The sequence below is a fragment of the Lissotriton vulgaris genome, chromosome 4_2 (genome assembly GCF_964263255.1).
Source record: "Lissotriton vulgaris chromosome 4_2, aLisVul1.2, whole genome shotgun sequence".
NCBI classification, from domain to species: domain Eukaryota; kingdom Metazoa; phylum Chordata; class Amphibia; order Caudata; family Salamandridae; genus Lissotriton; species Lissotriton vulgaris.
The window spans coordinates 24,844,627-24,869,266 of record NC_141692.1 but is presented as its reverse complement, the minus strand read 5'-3'; the positions used below and the strand labels follow the sequence as shown (position 1 = coordinate 24,869,266).

General features: G+C 49.9%; 1 long non-coding RNA gene across 1 annotated transcript; it reads left to right on the top strand.

Annotated features, from left to right (window-relative positions):
• On the top strand, positions 1–24,640 carry LOC147718174 (uncharacterized). Its single transcript, XR_015295563.1, has 2 exons — positions 1–167; positions 23,278–24,640. It is a non-coding gene; the product is annotated as an uncharacterized LOC147718174 (long non-coding RNA).

Below are 24,640 nucleotides of genomic sequence, written 5' to 3'. Positions count from 1 at the left end.
GGGGCGGCCATGGGGCAGGAGCGGGCTCCGACTGGCACAAGAGAGGGCAGGCTCAGGGTGAGGGGTTAAGAACAGGGCACCACGCTGTGGGACCAGGCTGGGCACAGAGGGGACCCCCCCCCCCCCCGTGCACACATGCAGGTCAATCACTGGACTGCACGGATCAGGTGGGTGCACCGGGCACACCTTAGGGGACCAGGCTGGAGACAGAGGGGGCCCCCGGTGCACACACTGGACCTCATGGAACAGGTGGGTGCACCTGGGGGCGAGGGGGGTTACCAGGCTGGGCACAGAGGGGACCCCTGGTGCACACAAGAGGGTCAGACACTGGGCTGCACGGATCAGGTGGGTGCACCTGGGGGGGGGGGGTTGCCAGGCTGGAGACAGAGGGGGCCCCCGGTGCAAACATGCGGGTCAGACACTGTACCTCATGGAACAGGTGGGTGCACCTGGGGGGGGTGACCAGGCTGGGCACAGAGGGAACCCCCGGTGCACACAAGAGGGTCAGACACTGGACCTCATGGAACAGGTGGGTGCACCTAAGGGGGGGGGAGGGTGACCAGGCTGGAGACAGAGGGGGCCCCCGGTGCACACAAGAGGGTCAGACACTGGACCTCATGGAACAGGTGGGTGCACCTGGGGGGGGGGGGTGACCAGGCTGGAGACAGAGGGGGCCCCCTGGTGCACACAAGAGGGTCAGACACTGGACCTCATGGAACAGGTGGGTGCACCTGTGGGGGTGACCAGGCTGGAGACAGAGGGGGCCCCCGGTGCACACAAGAGGGTCAGACACTGGACCTCATGGAACAGGTGGGTGCACCTGGGGGGGAGGGGGTGACCAGGCTGGGCACAGAGGGGACCCCTGGTGCACACAAGAGGGTCAGACACTGGACCTCATGGAACAGGTCGGTGCACCTGGGGGGGGGGGGTGACCAGGCTGGAGACAGAGGGGGCCCCCTGGTGCACACAAGAGGGTCAGACACTGGACCTCATGGAACAGGTGGGTGCATCTTGGTGGGGGGGGGGTGACCAGGCTGGAGACAGAGGGGACCCCCGGTGCACACAAGAGGGTCAGACACTGGACCTCATGGAACAGGTGGGTGCACCTGGGGGGGTGACCAGGCTGGGCACAGAGGGGACCCCCGGTGCACACAAGAGGCTCAGACACTGGACCTCATGGAACAGGTGGGTGCACCTGGGGGGGAGGGAGGTGACCAGGCTGGGCACAGAGGGGACCCCGGTGCACACAAGACGGTCAGACACTGGACCTCATGGAACAGGTGGGTACACCTGGGGGGGAGAGGGGGGTGACCAGGCTGGGCATAGAGGGGACCCCCGGTGCACACAAGAGGGTCAGACACTGGACCTCATGGAACAGGTGGGTGCACCTGGGGGGGGGGGTGGCCAGGCTTGAGACAGAGGGGGCCCCCGGTGCAAACATGCGGGTCAGACACTGGGCTGCACGGATCAGGTGGGTGCACCGGGCACAGCTTAGGGGACCAGGCTGGAGACAGAGGGGATACCCGGTGCACACAAGAGGGTCAGACACTGGACCTCATGGAACAGGTGGGGGCACCTGGGGGGGAGGGGGTGACCAGGCTGGGCACAGAGGGGACCCCTGGTGCACACAAGAGGGTCAGACACTGGACCTCATGGAACAGGTTGGTGCACCAGGGGGGAGGGAGGGTGACCAGGCTGGGCACAGAGGGGACCCCTGGTGCACACAAGAGGGTCAGACACTGGACCTCATGGAACAGGTCGGTGCACCTGGGGGGGGTGACCAGGCTGGAGACAGAGGGGCCCCCGGTGCACACAAGAGGGTCAGACACTGGACCTCATGGAACAGGTGGGTGCATCTTGGTGGGGGGGTGACCAGGCTGGAGACAGAGGGGACCCCCGGTGCACACAAGAGGGTCAGACACTGGACCTCATGGAACAGGTGGGTGCACCTGGGGGGGAGGGGGGTGACCAGGCTGGGCACAGAGGGGACCCCCGGTGCACACAAGAGGGTCAGACACTGGACCTCATGGAACAGGTGGGTGCACCTGGGGGGGAGGGGGGTGACCAGGCTGGGCACAGAGGGGACCCCCGGTGCACACAAGACGGTCAGACACTGGACCTCATGGAACAGGTGGGTACACCTGGGGGGGAGAGGGGGGTGACCAGGCTGGGCACAGAGGGGACCCCCGGTGCACACAAGAGGGTCAGACACTGGACCTCATGGAACAGGTGGGTGCACCTGGGGGGGGGGTGACCAGGCTGGAGACAGAGGGGGCCCCCGGTGCAAACATGCGGGTCAGACACTGGGCTGCACGGATCAGGTGGGTGCACCGGGCACAGCTTAGGGGACCAGGCTGGAGACAGAGGGGATACCGGGTGCACACAAGGGGTCAGACACTGGACCTCATGGAACAGGAGGGGGCACCTGGGGGGGAGGGGGTGACCAGGCTGGGCACAGAGGGGACCCCTGGTACACACAAGAGGGTCAGACACTGGACCTCATGGAACAGGTTGGTGCACCAGGGGGGAGGGGGGGGGGTGACCAGGCTGGGCACAGAGGGGACCCCTGGTGCACACAAGAGGGTCAGACACTGGACCTCATGGAATAGGTGGGTGCACCTTAGGAGGAACCGGCTGGAGACAGAGGGGGCCCCCGGTGCAAACATGCGGGTCAGACACTGGGCTGCACGGATCAGGTGGGTGCACCGGGCACAGCTTAGGGGACCAGGCTGGACACAGAGGGGACCCCCGGTGCACACAAGAGGGTCAGACACTGGACCTCATGGAACAGGTGGGTGCACCTGGGGGGGGGGGGGTGGACAGGCTGGAGACAGAGGGGGCCCCCGGTGCAAACATGCGGGTCAGACACTGGGCTGCACGGATCAGGTGGGTGCACCGGGCACAGCTTAGGGGACCAGGCAGGAGACAGAGGGGACCCCCGGTGCACACAAGAGGGTCAGACACTGGACCTCATGGAACAGGTGGGTGCACCTGGGGGGGGGGGGGAGGGGGGGAGGGCGGCCAGGCTGGAGACAGAGGGGGCCCCCGGTGCAAACATGCGGGTCAGACACTGGGCTGCACGGATCAGGTGGGTGCACCGGGCACAGCTTAGGGGACCAGGCTAGGATCAAAGGGGCCTCTGAACCAGTGCTTGGAATAGCGCATTAAAAAAAACATTTACAATGCAACGGTCTCGCATTTGCAAAAGTTAGAGCTATTGTCATTGTATTCAAAATCCAAAACCCATGGAACAGGTGGGTGCACCTGGGGGGGAGGGGGTGACCAGGCTGGGCACAGAGGGGGCCCCCGGTGCACACAAGAGGGTCAGACACTGGACCTCATGGAACAGGTGGGTGCACCGGGGGGGGAGGGGGGTGACCAGGCTGGGCACAGAGGGGACCCCCGGTGCACACAAGAGGGTCAGACACTGGACCTCATGGAACAGGTGGGTGCACCTGGGGGGGAGGGGGGGTGACCAGGCTGGGCACAGAGGGGACCCCCGTTGCACACAAGAGGGTCAGACACTGGACCTCATGGAACAGGTGGGTGCACCTGGGGGCGGGGGAGGGGGTGACCAGGCTGGAGACAGAGGGGGCCCCCGGTGCAAACATGCGGGTCAGACACTGGGCTGCACGGATCAGGTGGGTGCACCGGGCACAGTTTAGGGGACCAGGCTGGAGACAGAGGGGACCCCCGGTGCACACAAGAGGGTCAGACACTGGACCTCATGGAACAGGTGGGTGCACCGGGGGGGGGGGGGGGGTGGCCAGGCTGGAGACAGAGGGGGCCCCCGGTGCAGACATGCGGGTCGGACACTGGGCTGCACGGATCAGGTGGGTGCACCGGGCACAGCTTAGGGGACCAGGCTAGGATCAAAGCGGCCTCTGAACCAGTGCTTGGAATAGCGCATTAAAAAAACATTTACAATGCAACGGTCTCGCATTTGCAAAAGTTAGAGCTATTGTCATTGTATTCAAAATCCAAAACCCATGGAACAGGTGGGTGCACCTGGGGGGGAGGGGGGTGACCAGGCTGGGCACAGAGGGGACCCCCGGTACACACAAGAGGGTCAGACACTGGACCTCATGGAACAGGTGGGTGCACCTGGGGGGGAGGGGGGTGACCAGGCTGGGCACAGAGGGGACCCCCGGTGCACACAAGAGGGTCAGACACTGGACCTCATGGAACAGGTGGGTGCACCTGGGGGGGGGGGGGGCAGGCTGGAGACAGAGGGGGCCCCCAGTGCAAACATGTGGGTCAGACACTGGGCTGCACGGATCAGGTGGGTGCACCGGGCACAGCTTAGGGGACCAGGCTGGAGACAGAGGGGATACCCGGTGCACACAAGAGGATCAGACACTGGACCTCATGAAACAGGTGGGTGCACCTGGGGGGGAGGGGGTGACCAGGCTGGGCACAGAGGGGACCCCTGGTGCACACAAGAGGGTCAGACACTGGGCCTCATGGAACAGGTTGGTGCACCTGGGGGGGGGGGGGTGACCAGGCTGGGCACAGAGGGGACCCCTGGTGCACACAAGAGGGTCAGACACTGGACCTCATGGAACAGGTGGGTGCGCGAATTCTTATAACCACACCATTGCATTTCACAATATTTCAATGTCATATTGCATAAGGGGTTTTTTGGTCGACGACGTTTCGATGTCTTAGTTACATAAGGGGCATCATCATCAGGACAAGAAATGTTATCATTGTTGTCTTATACTTTCATTATTTATACCATGCCTTTTATCACATTAGCGTGCAGGAATAGGCAGGTCGGCGGGTCTTGAGGCGGTATGAAGTGATTAGAAGATATATCGGTGTAGCCGCGTCCAGCGTGATTGTCGACTGGATCCGGATCAGAGCATAATAGCTCAATATGCAAAGGCCAGTAGCGCTGTGGCGGGTATGGTGGTCTGATGATCTGACAATAGACATTTTTTTTAACTGTGCAGCAGTTAACTATTTTTGGTGTAACTTTTATTTTTTGGGCAGTTTGGTGAGCCGAGACAGGTCCGTATCTGCCTTTCCATTTTCGTCCTTAGTCTGAGAATAGAAAACCTTAACTGTGCAGCAGATCAGTATTTTTGATGTAAGTTTTTTTTTTTTTTGCAGTTTTGTATTGCTAAACTGGAAGTGTTTTACATAAGCACTAACAAGGGCATTCCCATTTAATTTTTGTAGGCACAGAGGATTAACTAATTTGCCCAGAAACGTCATTTATTTAATTTTTAGTAGGTATTGAGAATTTTGTGATTTGCCCAGAACTGCAGGATATTAGGCTTAATAAAACCGAAACCTGATTCTTAAGCTCCAAATTTGGCAGCTGCAGTTATTACGCCACAACCTGGGGGTGGGGGGTACTTCTATAAAAATCAAAATATCCGCCACACAACAGGTTTGTAGAAAGGTCCCTACGTACAAGCACGCCTGGGTGTGAACCCCCTGCCATACAGGACAGAGGCTGGTTGTTTTATTTCACCAACAGTTTTTCTGTACTAACTGCTCCGGGCTCAGGCAATTATTATTAATGGCAAAAATCAACCTGATGCACAGCTTCACAGTTTCCGGAATACCTGTGTCCTCCCTGCGATGCACACCATGTTAATATTAATATGTTCATGTTTTAAAATAACACAAATATGCGATATTAAAAAACAAGGCGAGCTATTTCAAAATGAACAAACTATATTTGGGAAACACCTTTTATGGCACTCGATTGCACAACTGAAGGAAACAGGCATTTGCAATGCAATAGGTCTCGCAGTTGTTAGAGTTTGAGCCATTGCCATTGTAAATGGCACTGCCTTTTATTTATGTGTTGGTTTTTAAAACATAAATAAACGGCATTGTCGGGGGGAGGAGCCTAGCCCGCAACCATGATGGCCGCCTGACTCCTCGGCTCCGCCGACCCGCCCGCTTTCCTTCCGAAACGCCGCTCATCCTGCTTTCAATCCTGAAAAAACGTCGGCGTTTCGGACCCGGGTGGCGATCCTGATTCCGATGGTGTGCTTCCCGCTGAATATCCTGCGGTGGAACTATCGATTCGTCCCTACCCTCGTTCCAGCGCTGCCCGCTGGAGACCGGGTCTTTGTTCCCGGAGACTGCTGTTCTAGAACTCGACGACTGCGGATGCTTGCAGCGGAGGAACGGGCGACTGGCGTGCAACTGTAGCAACTCTTTTCTGGCTACATTGTATCACCCGGCCCTGCGCGCCACTACGCTTGCTACATTGCAATTGTTGCCGAATCCTTCTTGTACCTCCAAATTGCCCTGTGGCTGACACTGGGAGCCATATTGTCCTCCAGCGCTTCGGTGGGTGCCTTCTTCACCGGGCGCCCGATAATTGTAACGGCCGACCCCGGAGGACTGATCGGATACCTCATCGAGGCGCATGCAACATTGTGGCCGGGTCTTGGTGTTCAGAGACAGATTCGCTGTTGTTTGATCTCGTGGCTGCGTTGCTTCGTTGATCTACCTCTGGCGCTTTGTAATGGCGATGGGCACCGGTGGACATTTTCGAAGACGACAATATGGCGGCGCCCTCCGGGTGCATGAAACTGATGTAGGTGACCCGCCTGGGATTGCTGCTGTCCTGGGCGCTCTGAACAACCTGCGATCGTCCATGCGCTTCCAAGCCCAGGACCTAGAGGGCCGACTAGATACAATACTGCTCGGCGGTGCTGCTCATCAAGCTCTGTGCGCCTTGCCCTATCCTGAGCCCGACGGAGGCGGCCAATCCACCCAGATGTATGTCACGACACTGGATGCCCAGGAACTAGTGGCCGCTGCGCTATCCGTTCAAGATGTGGAGAATTTGCGGACTCTCGACCCTATTTATCGGCAGGAGGCATCTTTTTGGTCGCCACGTATAGGGTTTACTCTATGGCCCCTCAGTGGATCCCTTTGTCTCATCATGGGGTTGCTGCTATGGCCCTGGTCGGTCAACTTTGGGATATGGCTGCCGTGTTTCTACCGTTACTGGGTAGCTCTGCTCAGTTTGGCTTCGCGTTGGACAAACCACTGTGGATGGTGTCATGCCCGGTCATGGTTTTTACAGTTGCGACTCTCATCCAAGATGGCTGCTGCTCGACTAGACGTTATTGACTTGCTGGAACGCCAGGGACAAGGCTGAAGCTGCTTTCTCTTTCTCTCCCGGTTCTGCTGTGGACAAGGCTGGTGTTTGCATCGGACAGCTGGGGAGATGAACGTTGGTGCGGGGTCCTGGTGGGGCCAGGGGAGGGGCGGCCGAGGTGCGAATTCATTGATAGCTTATTTGTTTTTTCTCTGGCCCTCCTCCGGTTTTCTCTCTTCTCCGGGGGTTGTCTTCCCCCCGTCTTTCCCTTATGTGGGTACTCTTGGGGCGACAGGCAATTTAGTAGGGGGGGGTGGGCCATAGCCTCTTCGACGTGCAGGGTGGGGGGGTGGGGCTTTATTCTTTTCTCTTTTCGTTTCTATGGCCTTCTTTTTACCTTTATTCTTATTTCTCTTTTTCTTCCTATGTATCTTGGGTCAGACGGGAGGTTGGGTTTGGTTCTTTAGGAAACGTCTATTCTCTCTGTGTTTTGCGTCCACGTCCTTAACATTTGGTTCATTGATACTATGATGTAGATACTGATTTTCATGCATAGTCATTGAATGATTACAGAACTTGCTCTTCCTTCCCTTTTTTCCACTATCGATTGAGGGCGCATATCCTGTTACGAATCTTGACATGTAATGACTGCCTTTTTTATACGTCATTGGATCCTTTATTTCTGCTATATGATGGTCCCTTTTATATCCTTTCTTACCGTAGGCAAGCTAGATGTAATTCCTGATTTATATATTGAATGGGCGGGCGCTATTTGGGGCGACATCTACCTCTGTGATTGTATATCCTTACTGTGAATGATTTACGCCAGTATTTTCATAGAGATGAATCACTGTTGAACATCCTTCGTGTGGTTCGCCCACTCAGCTACCCTGTCTGACTTTAGGACGATCCGTCAAAATTATAAAATGAAACCCTCGTTATCCTTTTCCTTGGGCTCCTTGCAAATCCTTCGTTGTGTTCTTGTTTATATCTGCTGCAATGCAAGGTACCTCGGGATGATTGTATATTGTCATAGCGGCCGGCCCGCAGTGGTTGTAGGCTGACGCTGTGTACTATGTTTACGGAAAATAAAGGTTTTCAAAAAAAAAAAAAAAAAAAAACGGCATTGTCAATTACAATGCCAAATGCCAATAGGTTAAACTAAACTCTTGCAAATGCGAGACCTATTGCATTGCAAATGCTTGTTTATCCTGAAAGAGCAGCAAAGTACTCCTAATTACAGCAAAGGCCCCACAGAACTAACTTGATGCATTAGAACGAATATGTGTATGTGCCTGAAGAGCAGCGACCCCCCCCCACTTAAGCAGCTAAAGTGTCGAGGACTGGCCCTCTGCCCACGTGGCAGGAGATTTAGGTACCAATAAAACATTGGCTAGTTGTTCATGGGCGTTTTTGTCTGCAGCTCTGCAGACAAAAAGCTTATAAATAACACTGTTAGGGGATGCCATGACAGAGAGGCCTGGGAGGTGCGCTGGCATGTACAGGGAAGGAAACATACATTACAATTTTTTTTAAATTACAAGAGAACAACGGGAAAACACAGAGGGGGTGAACAAATACATAAAAGTAAGTGAGGGAGATAGATAAAAAAGAAAGGGTGAGGCAAAAGAAGGATAGGTAAGAACAACAAGTACTTCCATGTCATGCATGATGACAACCGATGTGCAGTTATCACGTTATGGGGAAATTGCGACGGGCAGTTTGATGGGTGAGGGTATGTAAGAGACAGGCACACAAGCTGTAAGAAGTAAAATATATAAGCAGTTAGACTGCACCAGCCTAACCATAGGAGCAGAAGGATGCTATGAGTATGCATCAAAAAAGCGTGTTAATCAGAAAATCTGTTCTATATGGTAACATGTACCAGGCACAGACGGTGCTGAACAAGTAAAATGATGCCAAGAAGGGCAAGGATGGGAATTGGTGACACGATCAGTAGACATAAGCCGTTATTTATTTATTTCTTTTAAAGCAGGGAAGGGCACCGCTTACTCCTAAAAAAATACACCCTATGTGCGAGGAAGGAAGTGGAAAAGCAATCAAGGCTCACATCTGAGCAAAAACATTTTTAAAATGCTCAGATTCCACCTACTGCTAGGCTGAAGGAACCTTACATTTTGGAGGTCGTATGTATGCCCCAAACCCCTCCCAAGCTTCAGAAGACTCCCAAAGCCATGTACACCCTAGTTCGGTCATGGCTCAGATCCTAGGCAGGATGGCACCACGCGTGTGTGAGCATGAAAGGTGACGCGCCTGGTAGGTTGCTGTCCCGAAAGGAAAGAGCAAATCAGCAACATGTACCGAGAATGAAGGAGACGCGTCACCACACCAGATGTCCGTTTTTGCCCTCGTCCTCAGGATGGAACAAAAATCTCAACTCTGAAGCAGTGCCACCCTTCACTTTCCTAATCCCTCAAAGGCTATTATTCCATCTCTCTTCGCTGTCTCGTTCTGACTCTCTCTGCCGCCGCCAGAGAGCTCTTTCTGCTTCCCATCGCCAGCCTCCCTTGCCCGTTCAGAGACGTCAAACCCGTCTCCTCGTCTTTTACCAGCGCTGCCAAGGTGTCTCCATCCGTAAGACTTGTGGGCAGCGCACGCAGCTCGCGGAAAGTCGCCTGACTGCCTTTGTCTGCTCATAAGCGAGGGGATCGCCGCATGAACCCTTGGCGACTCTTTCCGCCCAGGCACCTCTGTCGTGGCTTCCTGTCAGCCTTCGTTGCTGTTTTTCCCCACCTGCCAACTTGTTGTAGCCCTTGCAGTGTCGCTGCTGCCCCCGACTGCGCATCATTGCCCATCACATGTACCTAGCTACCATCGGTGCAGCAGCACCGGGGCACCAAGCACTGAGGGCCTCACCAAACCCTGAAAATGTCTGCATTTTCTACCCCAGCAGCAGTTAAAGGGGCTATTTACCTTGAAGCACCAGGGCCGACAGTAGTACCCCAACCCTTTCCATCCCGTCACTTGCCATCGCTGGCCTCCGCCAGACCCCTCCCAGCACTTAATACCACCCAAAAAACAACACAAGTTTAAATGAAGCCGCGAAAACATAACAGGGCTCTCCAGGTGCCCTTCGAGCTGACAGTATGTCTGCGCTGCGGGCCGAGTGCGAGAAGGCCAGGCCCCCAGGACTGCTGAGAATGCTGCAGAGATCTCCTATGTGGAGGCTTTTGGGAAGGAGTGCAAGGGTGGGGGCGAGGGGGCCTGCCGGAGACCAAAAGAGCAAAGGACAGAAAAAAAAGCATTACAATGCAACGCGCGCCTTGGGATTGGGTCGAGCCCACCTCTCCCCCCCTGGACATTCTTCAGCCCAGCCAGGCAGTAGTATTGGCCTGTACTCTCCCAAGGACCCGGCGCGCGCTGCCTGTGCATCCCGGTGCGGGGGGGGAGCTGCCTGCAGTGCACGGCAGCTGACACGTGAATACACTGAAGGCTCTGCCTGCTTCACGCCGATACCTCCCGCCCGTACTAAACACACAATTTAATTCTCCTTTGTTCCCTAAACGTTGAGACGCTGACAGGCCCCAGAGGCGTTGTGCCTTTTTAATTATTCTCGGCAACAGAAGACATCTTCATGCGCGCGCCGCTGCCTAGAAGACAAGTTCATTCTTAACGTGCAACGCCATTAAAAATGAATGAGCACAACCTGCAGCATGGAGCGCGCCGAGCAAGAGCGGACAGGGCACCATCATGGCGGCGTCGGCAGTCTGCGTCGTCCGGCGGCGGCGTCGTCGGAGGGGGCGGGGAGGGGTGCTGTGACGTCAGCCTCGTTCTCGGAGTCCATTGGCCCCGGATCTTCCACGCGCTGGAAGGCGGACATAATTCACAGTGACGCGGGGCTCTCCCTCGGGCGGAGCCCCGCGGAGCCTACAGAATACCGGACTGGCGGTAAGTGGGACGGGGGGCGGTGCGCTTGTGTGTGCGAACGTGTGTGTGTGTGCGTGTGACGGGGGTCTCTGTATGTGTGCGTGCGTGTATGTGCGCTCGTGTGTGTGTGTGTGTGTCTGTGTGTGCGCATGCGTGAAGGGGGAAGTGTGCCTGTGTATGTATGCGCTTCCCAGGAGACAGACACGGCGAGCGCGTTTGCGCACGCGTGGCCTGCGCCGATCGCCTTCTGCGAGATGCGCGCGGCCAGATGCTGTCTCCTGGGAAGCAGAGTCAGCAACAAAAGATTTCTAGCGAGACACAGCGCTTACGAGCTGTTTTCGCTACGAGACCTAAAAAAATATGCGTAACGCTGAAAATATGTTGTAGCATTTCAAACAACATATTAAAGTATTGGTGCACTAGTTGTATATGCGCTTTGGAAAGTGTGTGACCTAGTATTTAAAACACATGGCAAAAGGGATGGAAGGAGAGGGGAAAAGGGCCTAAATTAATCATTTTCCCAGAAACACAGGATGTGAAGAGCACGCTAAGACTCAAATGTGCTTCTTTAGCTCCAAATTTGGCAGCTCTGATCATTACGCCACAACTTCGGAGTGGGGGTCCTTTTATTACTAACAGAAATATAAGCCACGCAATATGTTTTTAGAAAGCCCCTGTGTATAAACATGCCGGGGTTTATACCCTCTGTTATACAGGACAGGACAGGAGCTGGCTATTTTGTTTTTCCAACTGTGTATGTGTGCTAAGTGCTGCGGTAGCACGCGCACAATAACATGCATCATACCACTGTTATCCTGAAAAAAAAAATAATAATAGACCGCAGGCACAGAGAGGCTGGTGGGGCCGGGTGAGCTTTTCAGTTCTGGCTGGCTGATTTACAGCAAGTCACAAAGTCCTCAGTAAAACCCTTTTCTTCTTTCCCAGGTGGTGTCCGTCAGTCTGCGTGACACCAAAGTATCCTGGTGCGCTGCCCATTGTATTGGTCACAGTGGGGGCAGGCAGGCAGAGTCCTCACAAAGTGAGGTGTCAATCACGGGCTCAGGGCAGCAGCAGGGCCATCAGAGACAGCCCTGAGGGCCCTTTCAGTGTCACTCTGCAGGCCCCTAGACACAGAGGGGAAGGGGAGGAGGTCGGGGGCACTGCAGAGACCTTCCTCAACGTGCACGGTGCACCACACAGGCAGAAAAAAAGTTGTCCTTTTAAAGCAGGGCTATTCCGGCAGTCCCGGGACGCTTTTTTAAAACCAAGAAGTAGTGGAACGGTCGGACTAACATCATTTTGCACCAATACCTGTCCTTTTGAGAAAGCTGCAAGGGAATCCTGCGCTGCTAGCTGTCCTTTCTTGATGAAGTAAAGCGCGCTGCAATACCAATGCACAAAGGAACGAAAAACAACAACAAAATACCCTATTGATGTGTTTTCTTTTTTTTTTTTTATTGATATTTGAGTTGCAAGATTATACAGATTATAACATATCCTTCTTTTATCATAATATTCAAATGCATATTATAAACATATATTCATAAGAAATACAGAATACAATAACAAAATCAAAAAGGTTCATTAAGACGTTACTCCATCAGTCCATTTTTGAATTGGTGTCCAAATTTTTATGCCAAGTAGTTTCCTTCTTTTTCCCTTAGTAGCATATATTGCTGATTCAAGTTTAAATCTAGCTAAGAGACGACCCCTCCATGCAAAAAACGATGTGTTTTCATGGCATAGTCCTAAATTACAACACATGCATGTAAAGGAATACTGTGTTTTCAAACTATTGTCTTTCAATTTGCAAAAGACAGTGATGTTTATAAGTGTAATAAATGAAAGTAAAAGCAGTGCTGCGGCACACAGGCGTGTGTATTTGAATATGAAGGTGCTGACACCCGGCTGCGGGTCACTGCCACTTAAGCTCTTATGTACCGAGGGCTTTTGACCTGCTGCCGTCACCTTAAACAAGAGCCAATCTAGTGCACACAAAACATACCAAAGTGGGTTCATTCTTTACCCAGACAGCGAAGTACCTCCGGATTGCCGAGTGTCTGAAGGAAAACAATAACCCCCGCACTCCCCCATACCGTGGAAAGTATCTACCCCGAGACCAATACAATACCCCTGTTATCCCAATACACTTAGCCAACAAGGTCGTAGTTGTTGTGGTGGTTGTTGGCCGCAGTTTTATTGGGATCATAAATCATATCTGGGTCATATACATGGCAACACAATATCCCATAAATCATATCTGGGTCATAAACATGTCATACATCATATCTGGGTCATAAATCATACATGCCATCACCATAGTCATAAATCTTATCTGGGTCATAAATCATACATGTCATCATCATTGTCATAAATCATATCCGGGTCATAAATCATACATGTCATCATCATATTGTGCAGATCATATCGTGGTACATTCAGTTCGTAGATGGCACGCCTACCAAACCAGTTCTTTTGTTAGTCCTTGGTAGTCCTCTTTTTCGTGTTACCTCTGGGACCACCATTTGGCTGGTCACCCACGCCCTTTGCGTGTAGGGAGGGGTAGCTTCTCCAAGGAGTTAGGCCCAACTCGCTACCTTTTTTGTGCCCTGCCGTCCGGCCGGGTCTGGGCCGCGAGCGCCGTCTCCGTTCGCTACTCCCCTCCTTGGCCAGGCCACCTCACCCTGCCGTGCGGCATCCCAAAATGAGTGGCCTACTTCTACACACCGCCCTGTTGGTGTGTCTCCTTAGCCATCCGTTGTAACAATTTCCGCCAATGCTTGTGTTGCTGTCCAGCACTGCGACAACTGCTGGTTTCTAGGTGTGGGTGGGTCCCAAAATTCAGGTGCGCCGCTTCCCCCGCTCCACGAAAATTAGGAGCTATCTGAGGGGAGCGGTGGCTTATATCCCCCCTTCTGCTCGTCCGCTCCATGCAGCTGCCCCCCCATTGGGGGGTTTGTACCATGCTGTCTCCCCCTATTGGCTGGGGGTTCCTTGGTGCCAACAGGATGTTCCCCTGAGAGGTGTTGAGCCTTCCTGCCACTTCTGGGCGCCCAGAACCGGTTCTTCCACTGGGGCTCGGCGTGGATTATGGCGCCGGCCCTTGAGCCTCCCCCCACCCCCTTCGGGGGTGGGGGGGTGCGGCGGCCTCTGCAAATGAACTTTGACCTGCGACCTGTACAGCCCGGCACTGCTATTTTTTCTTTTCAGAGGAGTGAGGGCTGAAGAGGGGATTCTGGCAATCTTCCCCTAAATTCCCGTTCGTGTGACAAGCAAGACACACATTGGAAGTGCAACAGGTGTGCGTCAGAGAGTGGTAGTTACAAGAGGTCAGTCGAGGCAGATGCCAGCATTGCCTGGTGCCAGCATTGCCTGGTGCCAGCATTGCCTATTGCCTGGTGCCAGCATTGCCTGGTGCCAGCATTGCCTATTGCCTGGTGCCAGCATTGCCTGGTGATAGCATTGCCTATTGCCGCCTGGTGCCAGCATTGCCTATTGCCCGGTGCCAGCATTGCCTGGTGCCAGCATTGCCTATTGCCTGGTGCCAGCATTACCTGGTCCCAGCATTGCCTGGTGCCAGCATTGCCTATTGCCCGGTGCCAGCATTGCCCGGTGCCAAGATTGCCTATTGCCAGGATTGCCTATTGCCTGGTGCCAGTATTGCCTATTGCCTGGTGCCAGCATTGCCCGGTGCCAGCATTGCCTGGTGCTAGCATTGCCTGGTGCCAGCATTGCCCAGCTTCCGTCTGCGCTCATGCCTCTATGCTCGGGCAAAGTGTCGAGTTGCAGTAAAAAGCTCAGAAAATAACAAGAGGAAACAGCACTAAAAGAAATTGAGGATACTTGGAAATCTATCAATGTTAATGTAATTTACCGGAAACCCGGGTTACGTCTATGTGCTGCGAGGGAAGATTAAAGGTTATTAATCGCGCCTTCCACCTTTCATAATACACAGAACACATGCGGACGACACCCAAATACAGAGCGGGCACCCAGGGGTGTAAACGAGAAAATGCAAAAAAATAACAGAGGGAAAAAAAAGATACTTGTAATCAGCGCAACATGGTCCCTAGTGACAGGGATCACTAGCATTGATTATTAATTACTGCAGTATCCCAGTCTTTGAAACTCACTTCAATAGTTGCCACTCAACGAACGATGTCATCTAATCTACTAAAGCGACACTCCCTGGCCTCTCTTGATTTACATGCTACACATTGTATGGTGGAAGAAGAACAATTCTGTTTTCCACACGTCCTACCTTTTACCTGCACAGCACCCTACCCTATGGGCTACCTAGGACCTACCTTAGGGGTGACCTACGTTTAATGAAAGGGCAGTTGAAGGAGTGGCAAGTAGTGTTAAAGGCCCTGCAATGGCAGCCCTGAGGCAGGTTTGAAAGGCTACTTGTGTGGTACAATCAGTGCTGCACGCCCACTAGTAGCATTTAATTTTCAGGCCCTGGGTATATGATATACCACTTTACAAGGGACTTAAAAGTAAAATAAATATGCCAATTGTGTATACACCAATGTTACCATGTTTAGGAGAGAATCACATGCACTTTAGCTCTGGTAAAGTGCTCAGAGTCCTAAAGACAATAAAAAGAATCAGCAAAAAGAGAAGGTAGCAGGCGAAACGTTTGGGGGAAGATCACCCTAAGAATGAAAGGTCTAACAATATGCCAGGATGTCACCCTGACTGCAAAACATATTGATCCCCTTGAGGCTAAAGCTTGGAGATCAAGAAACTCCTGCAAAATCCTGAGCGTAGGTTGCTGGGATAAGGTGCATAAAAGCCCTTTATCCGGACCCATCGTCCACATCTAAGAGCAGACCTCGGTCAGTCTGCATCCCTGTGATCCCCCCAGCATGGTCACAATTCGAAGATTATCGCAACTATTGGCTGGCTCAGCCCGTCCTGTCCGTCATGTCTTAGTTTAACCCCTTAACCGCGGGGGTAATTCCCCTCCGAACTGGGCTCGTCATCAGCAGGCAAGGGGTTATGCAATGGTGTGGGTAGTGTCCAGATGTGAGGTACAGGCAGAGTTTATTTTAAACTGCATATAAAATAACGGCAGACACACACTTTAAAATGAAGGAAAGGTGGCATTTAAATAATCCTTAGGAAATACATTCTTTCACATTACGAAGCCTCGACCTTTTCCATTACGATATTTTGTTTTCATGACACCCACCACACTACATAGAAGAATTAGAATAAAATGAATGTTATCGTCTGTTCTCTATTTTCTTCTACACTTGGAATGTTATGTCATGGGAATGTTCCCAGGGTTACCTGAGCTACAGTCAAGTCCTGGCTGTGGAGCTTCCCTGGCCTTCACGGCCTTGCTCTGTTCTTTCAGTTAACATTTTGAATACCACTAAGTGGAATCTGGTATCAATGCGAGCGTGGAAGGCCTCCGTGGAAGCTGGGCTCGCTATGAGTCAGGTCATTTAGTACCCTTCCATTTCAGGTGCTTGGCAGCAGTTTCAAGATCTTCTTAGAGTTTCTCGTTTCTCAAATGAGTGTATTCCTGATATTTATATGATTCGATCGTCTTCATTGCTTGTTAGGTTTCGCCTGGCCGTAGCACTGTGCAGCAGTGCTCGCGCAGGCGAAATCTTTTGATCCTACAGCTTTGTCCCGCCTCTCTCTTCCATTGGCTAGCTCCATAAATGTCAATCACTCTTTCCCCGTCACGACGCGATTTGTGGGCGTTTCTCTGTCTTTTTTTAAGTCCCGCCCCTTTTTTCGTCATGGCATTCTGTGCCCTCACACCGGGTGAGAGCGGCTCTCTCTGCCCAGGGCCCCCTCCTCCTCTGGAGACCTCCCCCCTCCCCACTTCCAGCTTGTTATTCTCCTGTTGCTCAGCCCCCGCAGGAGACGCCCTCACACCATCTGCTGCTTGTTAGCAGCAAACGGTTTGAATAAGATCCGCGGTGCATCCCCCCGACCCCCCCTTCCCAGCCACTGCACTGTCCCGTATCAGAGCATTGCCCTCGGGGCGCACCTTAAGGTTTTGTGTCTACCCTCAGGCCTTAGATATGGAATGTGACCTGTCCCATATCAGAGCACTCTCCCCGGGGCGCCATCAAGACCCCTGCCTCTGTCCTCGGGCCTTAGATTCAGGACACACACTGCCCCACATCAGAGCACTGTCCGTCCCCCCCCCCCGGGGCAAACGTTAAGACCCCGGTCCTCAAATATAGGGCATGTACTCTCTCATGTCAGAGCACTGTCCCTGGGGCGCCATGAAAACCCCTGCATCTGTCCTCGGGCCTTAGATACAGGACACGCACTGTGTGGTACTGAAAATTCTGGACCCTGCTGTTGTGTGGTACCAAAACTCTACACTTGTGTCAAAAATATCATCGTATCATGACGATTTTGGTATCGGCAGACCGGTAATGATTAAGATATTATACCTATGCATTTGCGTCGTGATTGAGTGACGCAATCACCCTGAAATCGTACTTTCTGTCTTGAACCCTCGGGTTCCATTTTGTGAGCGGCATCCATTTTGTGATTGCCCTTACATAGTCAAAATGACCAAAGCCGAATTTGATCTGAAAGGACACGTACACCTTTGCTGACTCCTCTGTGACCTGGGCGAGCTGACTCCACTGCCTCAAGCCAAACCTGTTTGGGCAGTTCCCATCCCAATGGCCGAGCGAGATTAGCATCAAAGCACAACATGTCATAAACCGTTCATCACATACAAGCTATGGCTAATCACATACACACCTGTCTCTGTTTCTTCTTTATGATCTGTTTTACAAGGAGGAGGTGCCCGATTTTATTGGGGGTTCATCGATATCTGATGGAAGTTCTGGAGTTCTGGGCCTTGCCAGGTAATCTATCACGAACTGGACAAAATGAAATGTGGGATTGTCATCATGACTCTGCTTTTCCTTTATAGTAGAAATATTTATATGACTAACTGTAAAACAAGGAATTCTTGCCTGAAGCTTATTTTTGTGTATAAAAAGAAGAGGCTGGTTCTGTAAATACGAGCAGTCTCCTGAGAACCTACATGCGATTCATGCTGTTGTACTTCGAGGATACCTGTTACTGGTTGCAGCCAATAAACTCGATCCTTGACATCACCTAGAAGACTCTGTGTTTCTGTGGTCCGAAACAGGAAGGACTCAAGAGGTCTTTGGGTGTTCCCCCTGGCAACGCCGGGTCCATAAAAACCCGGTACCTCAGTTGGCGCCCTACTCGGGCGGTATCAAGCGGTATCCGTCCAAGCCAGATGTTCGTGAGGAGCTTCGTGTGAAAATTCCGGAGGACGGCCAGCCACTTCAGCGACCCCTGCATGTCGACGTGGTTCCGAAGGTCTTTGCAGCGAGGTTCCCCGCGTCCCGACGGCTACGAAGGACTGCTGCCCTGACTATCGCCCTGTTTTGGACCCTTGATGCTTGGTAGAGCGAAACGATAGACGAGTCTTCTAGTGACGTCATCGATCATCGATACTTCAGTTAAGTATAAATGGAGCGTCTCCCAGTCCTTAGTTTGGTTCTTAGTTTGATATCCCTTGGGATAGCTTTGATTTGGAACTTGCAAGCGCCAAAGCCGAGGGACTCGTGTATTCACAAGACTATCGTATTCGATAAACCTTTGAAGTTTGAAGCTAGACTAGAGAGCGAAGATGCCTGGTCTTAGCAGACTTGGAAATTTGTTTTGTCTTGGTTGTAGTAGGGACTCCCGATTGGAGGACTCGTGTCCGGTTCCTCCGATTGGAACTCCAACATATGAGCTCTATGTGAAGCATGGTGTAGGCCCTATCACATATAATGAAGTGTGGATCCAATACACCGGAAACGATGGTGTCTTAAAATGGCCTCAATATGGTAGCTTTGACACAGAGATCTTAGATAATCTAGAGGTGAAACTTTTCAAGAAGAAAGCCCGGCCGGCGATGTTTGACTCCTTTCGCCTATGGCGCAAAGAAGCCAAACAGAAAGAAATGAAATTAGCAAAGAAAAATAAAAGAGGTATGTCAATGGTGCAAGCCGCTGTTGCATTCAGGGATAATGAAGAAGAGCAAGAGAATGAACAAATGCTTAGAAGTAGGAAGCTAGTGGTAGACAAATGCTACCCAGTTTTGCCGCAAAAAGGACGAGGATCAAAAGAAGAACTTGATAAGGATAGTTTAATGTCTCATCTACTGAGTTCACCACCTCCATATGCGCAAAGTGCTACAGCACCGCAGCAACCTTTGGTTGTACAACCTCCTATTGTTGGACAACAGGTTCTAATACAATCACTCCTCTTCAGCTGGTTTCTACTCCTCCGGCGCAGCCCTCTCACGGGTCGCCGCCTTTTCTACATACTCCATCTGCTTTTTCTACGACTTCGCCTACTGCTCCAACTGCTTATTTGTGAAAAGGTGGCGATAAAGAAGGAATTTGGTACCCCGTATTGTGGTCCTGTCCCTGTGCTTGGGGGTCAGGGAACCCAAATTGTTATCTTACTTCCATTACCAGGATGCAAAGAGAATCGCTTTGTTTCAATTGAAAATGTCAGGTTACACCATGTGGCTAATCCTTAATAGTATGCCTAGAGATGTCCCTCAACAGGATATTCCTTTACACCCAGTGAGCCTCGTTCCCCCTGATTCTCCCCGGTTGCCAAGGGGGGATGTCAAGTCTTCAGTGGACCGGTTATCAGTTTTTTCCTTCTTCACTTTCTGCAATGGAAATCGTATACTCTGAATCACCTGTTAAGTGTCCTGCAGAACTGCAAGCCTCTGAACTGGGTCCAGCGGCCCAGCCTCCATTGAGCTATTTGAGTTCTTCAGGGTACTACATTGATCATGAGAACTTTCTTCAAACAATTCTTCACTTTTTCAGTTTTATCGCCACCACTGGCAAGGATGTGTTCTTATCTCCTGGTTGAAGCGCTCTTATCTAGTTCCTTCTTGGACATATGTTTGGATCGTATATTCCATTATCTTCCTGTTCATATGGATTGGATTTCTGACAGTTTTCCTCCTTTTGATTAATAGCCAATGCCTTCCTGAATGCTGTGCTGTGGTACTGGTTGACGGAGTGATGATGCCCCCTTCATCCTCGCATAAAATGAAAAAAGACACCAGTCCCTAGTTAATATTTCAGCGGTCTCAGTCACGGATGGAATTGGTAGGGATAAAGTACCATTTGATGTATATGGTCCTCCGGAAACCATACAGATTCCACATATATTCAGTGTTTCTATGGGTGATGTAATTATACCTGGGTTACAATTAGATGACTGGGTTATCCATGCTGTGAATTTGTTATTTTCTGAATTACAATATTATACTATCTTTGATACAGAAGATTTATATTTGAACTCTGCTCACTATGCCAAGCTGTTTTGTTACCAACATTATGGACACCTTTTTTTGCATATAAGTAATGGACAGTGTCCCCTTTTTAATTACACTCAATGGGAATATTGCTCCATTACACCTCAGGGTAGTTCTACCACACAAAAGCGGAAGTACACTTACTTTACCGGTTATAATCTCTCAGATCTGACCTCATTTTATTTCAAATTAATTCCCGATTTCCCAAGAAAATTCATGCTTACCCAAACCAAGTTAATTTATTCCTCATCCTTTATTGAAAGCATGGCAAAGAAGGGATACAACTATTGGAGGGATAACATTGACTTAAAGTCTGTATGGGGCACCAAGTTTTGGCAAGTACAGGGCACTGAGTCCTTGTCTCGTGCATATCTGATACCGTGCCAAATGATCTTTCTGAATGACAGTCCAACAAACCACTTGTCTGGGATTAGCTATAATTAAAGAATTGAATACTCCCACTATTCCTTCATTAATGCTTTATGATAACTGGCAAGATTATACAAATTATACAGAGGAGCAACTAAATTCCATTTTAAAGAATGGTTCATTTAATTCTTCAGAGATAAGTCAATTTGGGTGGGCTTTGTGGACAACGGGCACTAATGTTTTATGAATAATACTTCAGGGTTTGCACTTCATAGACATGATGCACGCTACCCTCAGACCCCACACTCCAATATTATCACCACATACTCCGTTGGTAAATTATGTCAACAATGGTTAGAACAGTTCAAGCTGTCTTCTGTACAACAACATCTATCTCATTTGTCTGGTAGATATAAACCTTGCTCATTTTCTTTTAGGTCCAAAACCCCTTCGTGCAAAGCGTTTTGGTAATGCAGCGTACAATGAATTTTGGAAATTGTCGCAAATGGAAGCTGCTCTACTCCTACGACAAATAGAGCAGAACAATCTAGACAAAGTTCTTGCAGTTGTTGATAACAGTATTAATACCTTGTCCTCTCGTATTAAAAATTATTTAATTTATAAAATTTTATATAGTGCGAACAAGATACCAAGAGATATCAGAGCACTTTACAACAGGATGGAAGGAAAGACATAAATACTTCAGACAATATTGTATTGTCTGTTATTGTGCAAAATGAGGTATCTACGTTATACCATGGTCAAACTCAGCTAAGATCAGTTATGAAATTTGGGTGGGCACTGCAAACACTAAAAAACAGGTGAGTCCCCTGGGATTACCTGAATGCCAGCTCATTATTCTTACCATTTAACTTAATGAAAAAACAACATTTAATGGCCATAAAAGACGCTTCATACACTATGCTGCATATAGGAAAACTCAAACAATTGCTATTCACTATAGCGGAAACTCATTCGGCGGTATGGTTAATATACAGGGTTATATCATTGCCGATTGCAATTGCGCAGAAGAGTCGGAATCCCAGGTGTTCTTTGTCTGAGCTGGCTATAAGAAAGCAAGAAAACGATGGCTGGTCCAGATATGTAGAAATGTGGGAACTAGGCAAGGCACAGAGGCCTTTAGGTTACTGAAATACGAGGCTAGCCTCCCCATAGCATTACTCTGCGGCAGGCTTTTTATTTTCTACGTGGTGTACTCGAAGAGTCTTCCTAAAAACACCCCGAATGATGGTGCCTAAATCTGCATTTACCCTGTTCTGCTTTTTAAACGATGGCATTTTATATGAATTGTACATCTGTTTTAGCAGTATTTTAACAATGTATTACATTCGAGGTTCACATCTTTGGTGATTAGGACGATCCCGAAGTAGGACTGTTGTTAAATGATCTTTAATAACAGTTTTTCCTCTTAGATTGAAGTAACTTTTCAATTTATGAATTATTTTTTCTAAAAGTAAGGTTCTGCAAACCTCATTATATTCCGCACAAGCACTTTAATGCAACCTGTTATGCTGATAATGTTTTTTTTACTAATACAAGCACTTTATATAAACATATGTAGTATCATGAGTTGACCAGAGTATTACTTTAAGTGCAGGAAAATATCTTGTTAGTGTATATTGAACCTATGTATTACATACATGGATAATTTCACACTGTATTACAGGACAGACTGTAAATTAGATCTATGAAGCCAACACTATGTATTAGTTACAATGTAATTTGAAGTTTGCACACCTTTTCTCTTTTATTAGTTTTTAACAAATGAGATGATGAATTGTGTATAAAATGCTTTTATGGTCACACTGATTGAAATAACGTTTTTTACAACAACAACATCATTGCAAATCTCTAGGTTTCAATTTACTTTCACGTAGGTAGATATGAACCCCTTGGGAGCAGTTACATACATGAGTTATGGTCTTTACCATTTACATATTGTTGTCCACTGGCTGAAAGAGAAGTTTCTCACAGGAGAAGAGTCTGATTCCACTTTCGGACATTCCCATGTATGCCAACAAGTGAAGTTGCACGGCGCTTGTAATGTTTCGGCCCCTAATTTGGCTTGTTTTTAAAAAGGAGGTCATGTTCCTGCTATTATTCCCACTCTCACATTAATTTCGAACTGCAGTTAGCTCATCCTTAATAATCAAGGCTGCTGCGGTTTGCGGGCAGGGATTCCGTACGTGGTGACTGTTTCCCAGCAAGTAACTTGCTGTAACAATGTTCTATTACCTCCTCCATATGGGAATGGAGATAGTTAGCTATGGCCTTCCATTCCAACCATAAAAACAGATTTCAATAAGCTAAGCAGACTCAAAGCACTATTGTTTTAACAATAAGTGGCTCTCATGTCAGCACGCAAGACCTTTGAATTGCAGGTGGCAAGAACGTCCAGTGAAATACAATCATTGCTAAACACAAATCTCCACCTCCATTTTGGGGAATTACTACACCAAATATTTGATGCTTCTGATACGGCAGGGTTGGCACCTTCTTTTAAACTTGTGTCCTCTTTGCAAACTATTTTCTGAGTAATCCCTGCCTTTATACATTACATTTTTTTCAGAGTGACCGGTGGGTTCCCACTGCTGCTCATCCTGATCTGGGGCCTCGTTCTCCTCTTTCTTCTGTTCCGGAATGGCGGCATGATCTGTGGTTCTGCACAGATAGGACCAACTACAGCTGTACCATGAGCAGATGCATGAGCTCTTTGGTTTCATTCCACAGGAACCTTTGGATGAAGATTTCTGTCTGACCTTCCGATATGCCTACTTCATCTGTGAGCAATCTGTGTTTTACTGCATCTCGTGCTCCTTCCTGTAGGCCCTTGATATCTTCCTGGCCACATCATCCCCCACCATCCTGGATTATGATCTGTTGATGGGTCCCTTGATGTCCCATAACCAAGACTGTTCTTTGGGTATGCAGCTTGTGTAAAATCCATCGTTGGTGCCAGTCACTGAAACGGCTTCCTATGCAAGTGCACATCAATTTTTGGATCTCAGTTTTATTGAAGTCAACCCAAGGCCACCTTGGACGGTCTTGGCAACTACTGGATATGAGAAGCATGTCTATTCCTTTCACTTACTCAAATGGATGACTTTGCCTTTCACATTGGAAGCTGCAGATGGCTTGCTGGAGCTGATGGCGTACCATTTGGCATCCTATGTTGGGACCTGACGACTCGCTGTAATAGGATATATTTTTGTGTACCAATTATTCTCTTTCCTATTGTGTCGGTTATTTTTAGCATGGACACTTGCCCGAAGCGTTTTGGCTCTGCTTAACACGGATTCATCTGTAGCCATTTTGTGCTACTGTCCTGACCAAATTGAGCTTGTCACGAGGTCCATGGGGCCATTGTCGTTTTTCCCTAAGTTATCATGAGCCAGTAATAGACTGCCTTCTGCTTTGCGCACACATTGCAACTTTTACACAGAACACATTGATGTTTGTGCATTCAGTCCTTTCTTGGGATATAGTCTGAACACTGTAGACAAGGTCGAACAACAATGCCCCTTGATATTCTGTTCTGTTCAGGCCTTAGCACAGACAAAACATGCTGATGCAGCTGTTGTTTGGGAACAAGTACTTCGGTCATACATGTATACACGGGTGGTTGACACACACTTGGAGAGGGATCTTTCCAGAGAATGGAGCGTGACAGTACCTGTGATGTAGATCTTGTATCTATGGACTTGGGTACAGGGTCTGCTGCTAAACACCCGGAGATCTTCTGATATATAATCATTTACCTGTGTTAGGAGGGGAGGGGGTTTAGGTGCCCTGTCGCATATAATGACAGCACCTTTTATCATTTACGGACTTCTTGCTATGATAATCGTATTTGTGTTAGCCATTTTTCTACTTGTTGTGGCATGGATACTGCATAATAGAGCACATTAGTTAAAATAAATATTTTAAACTGT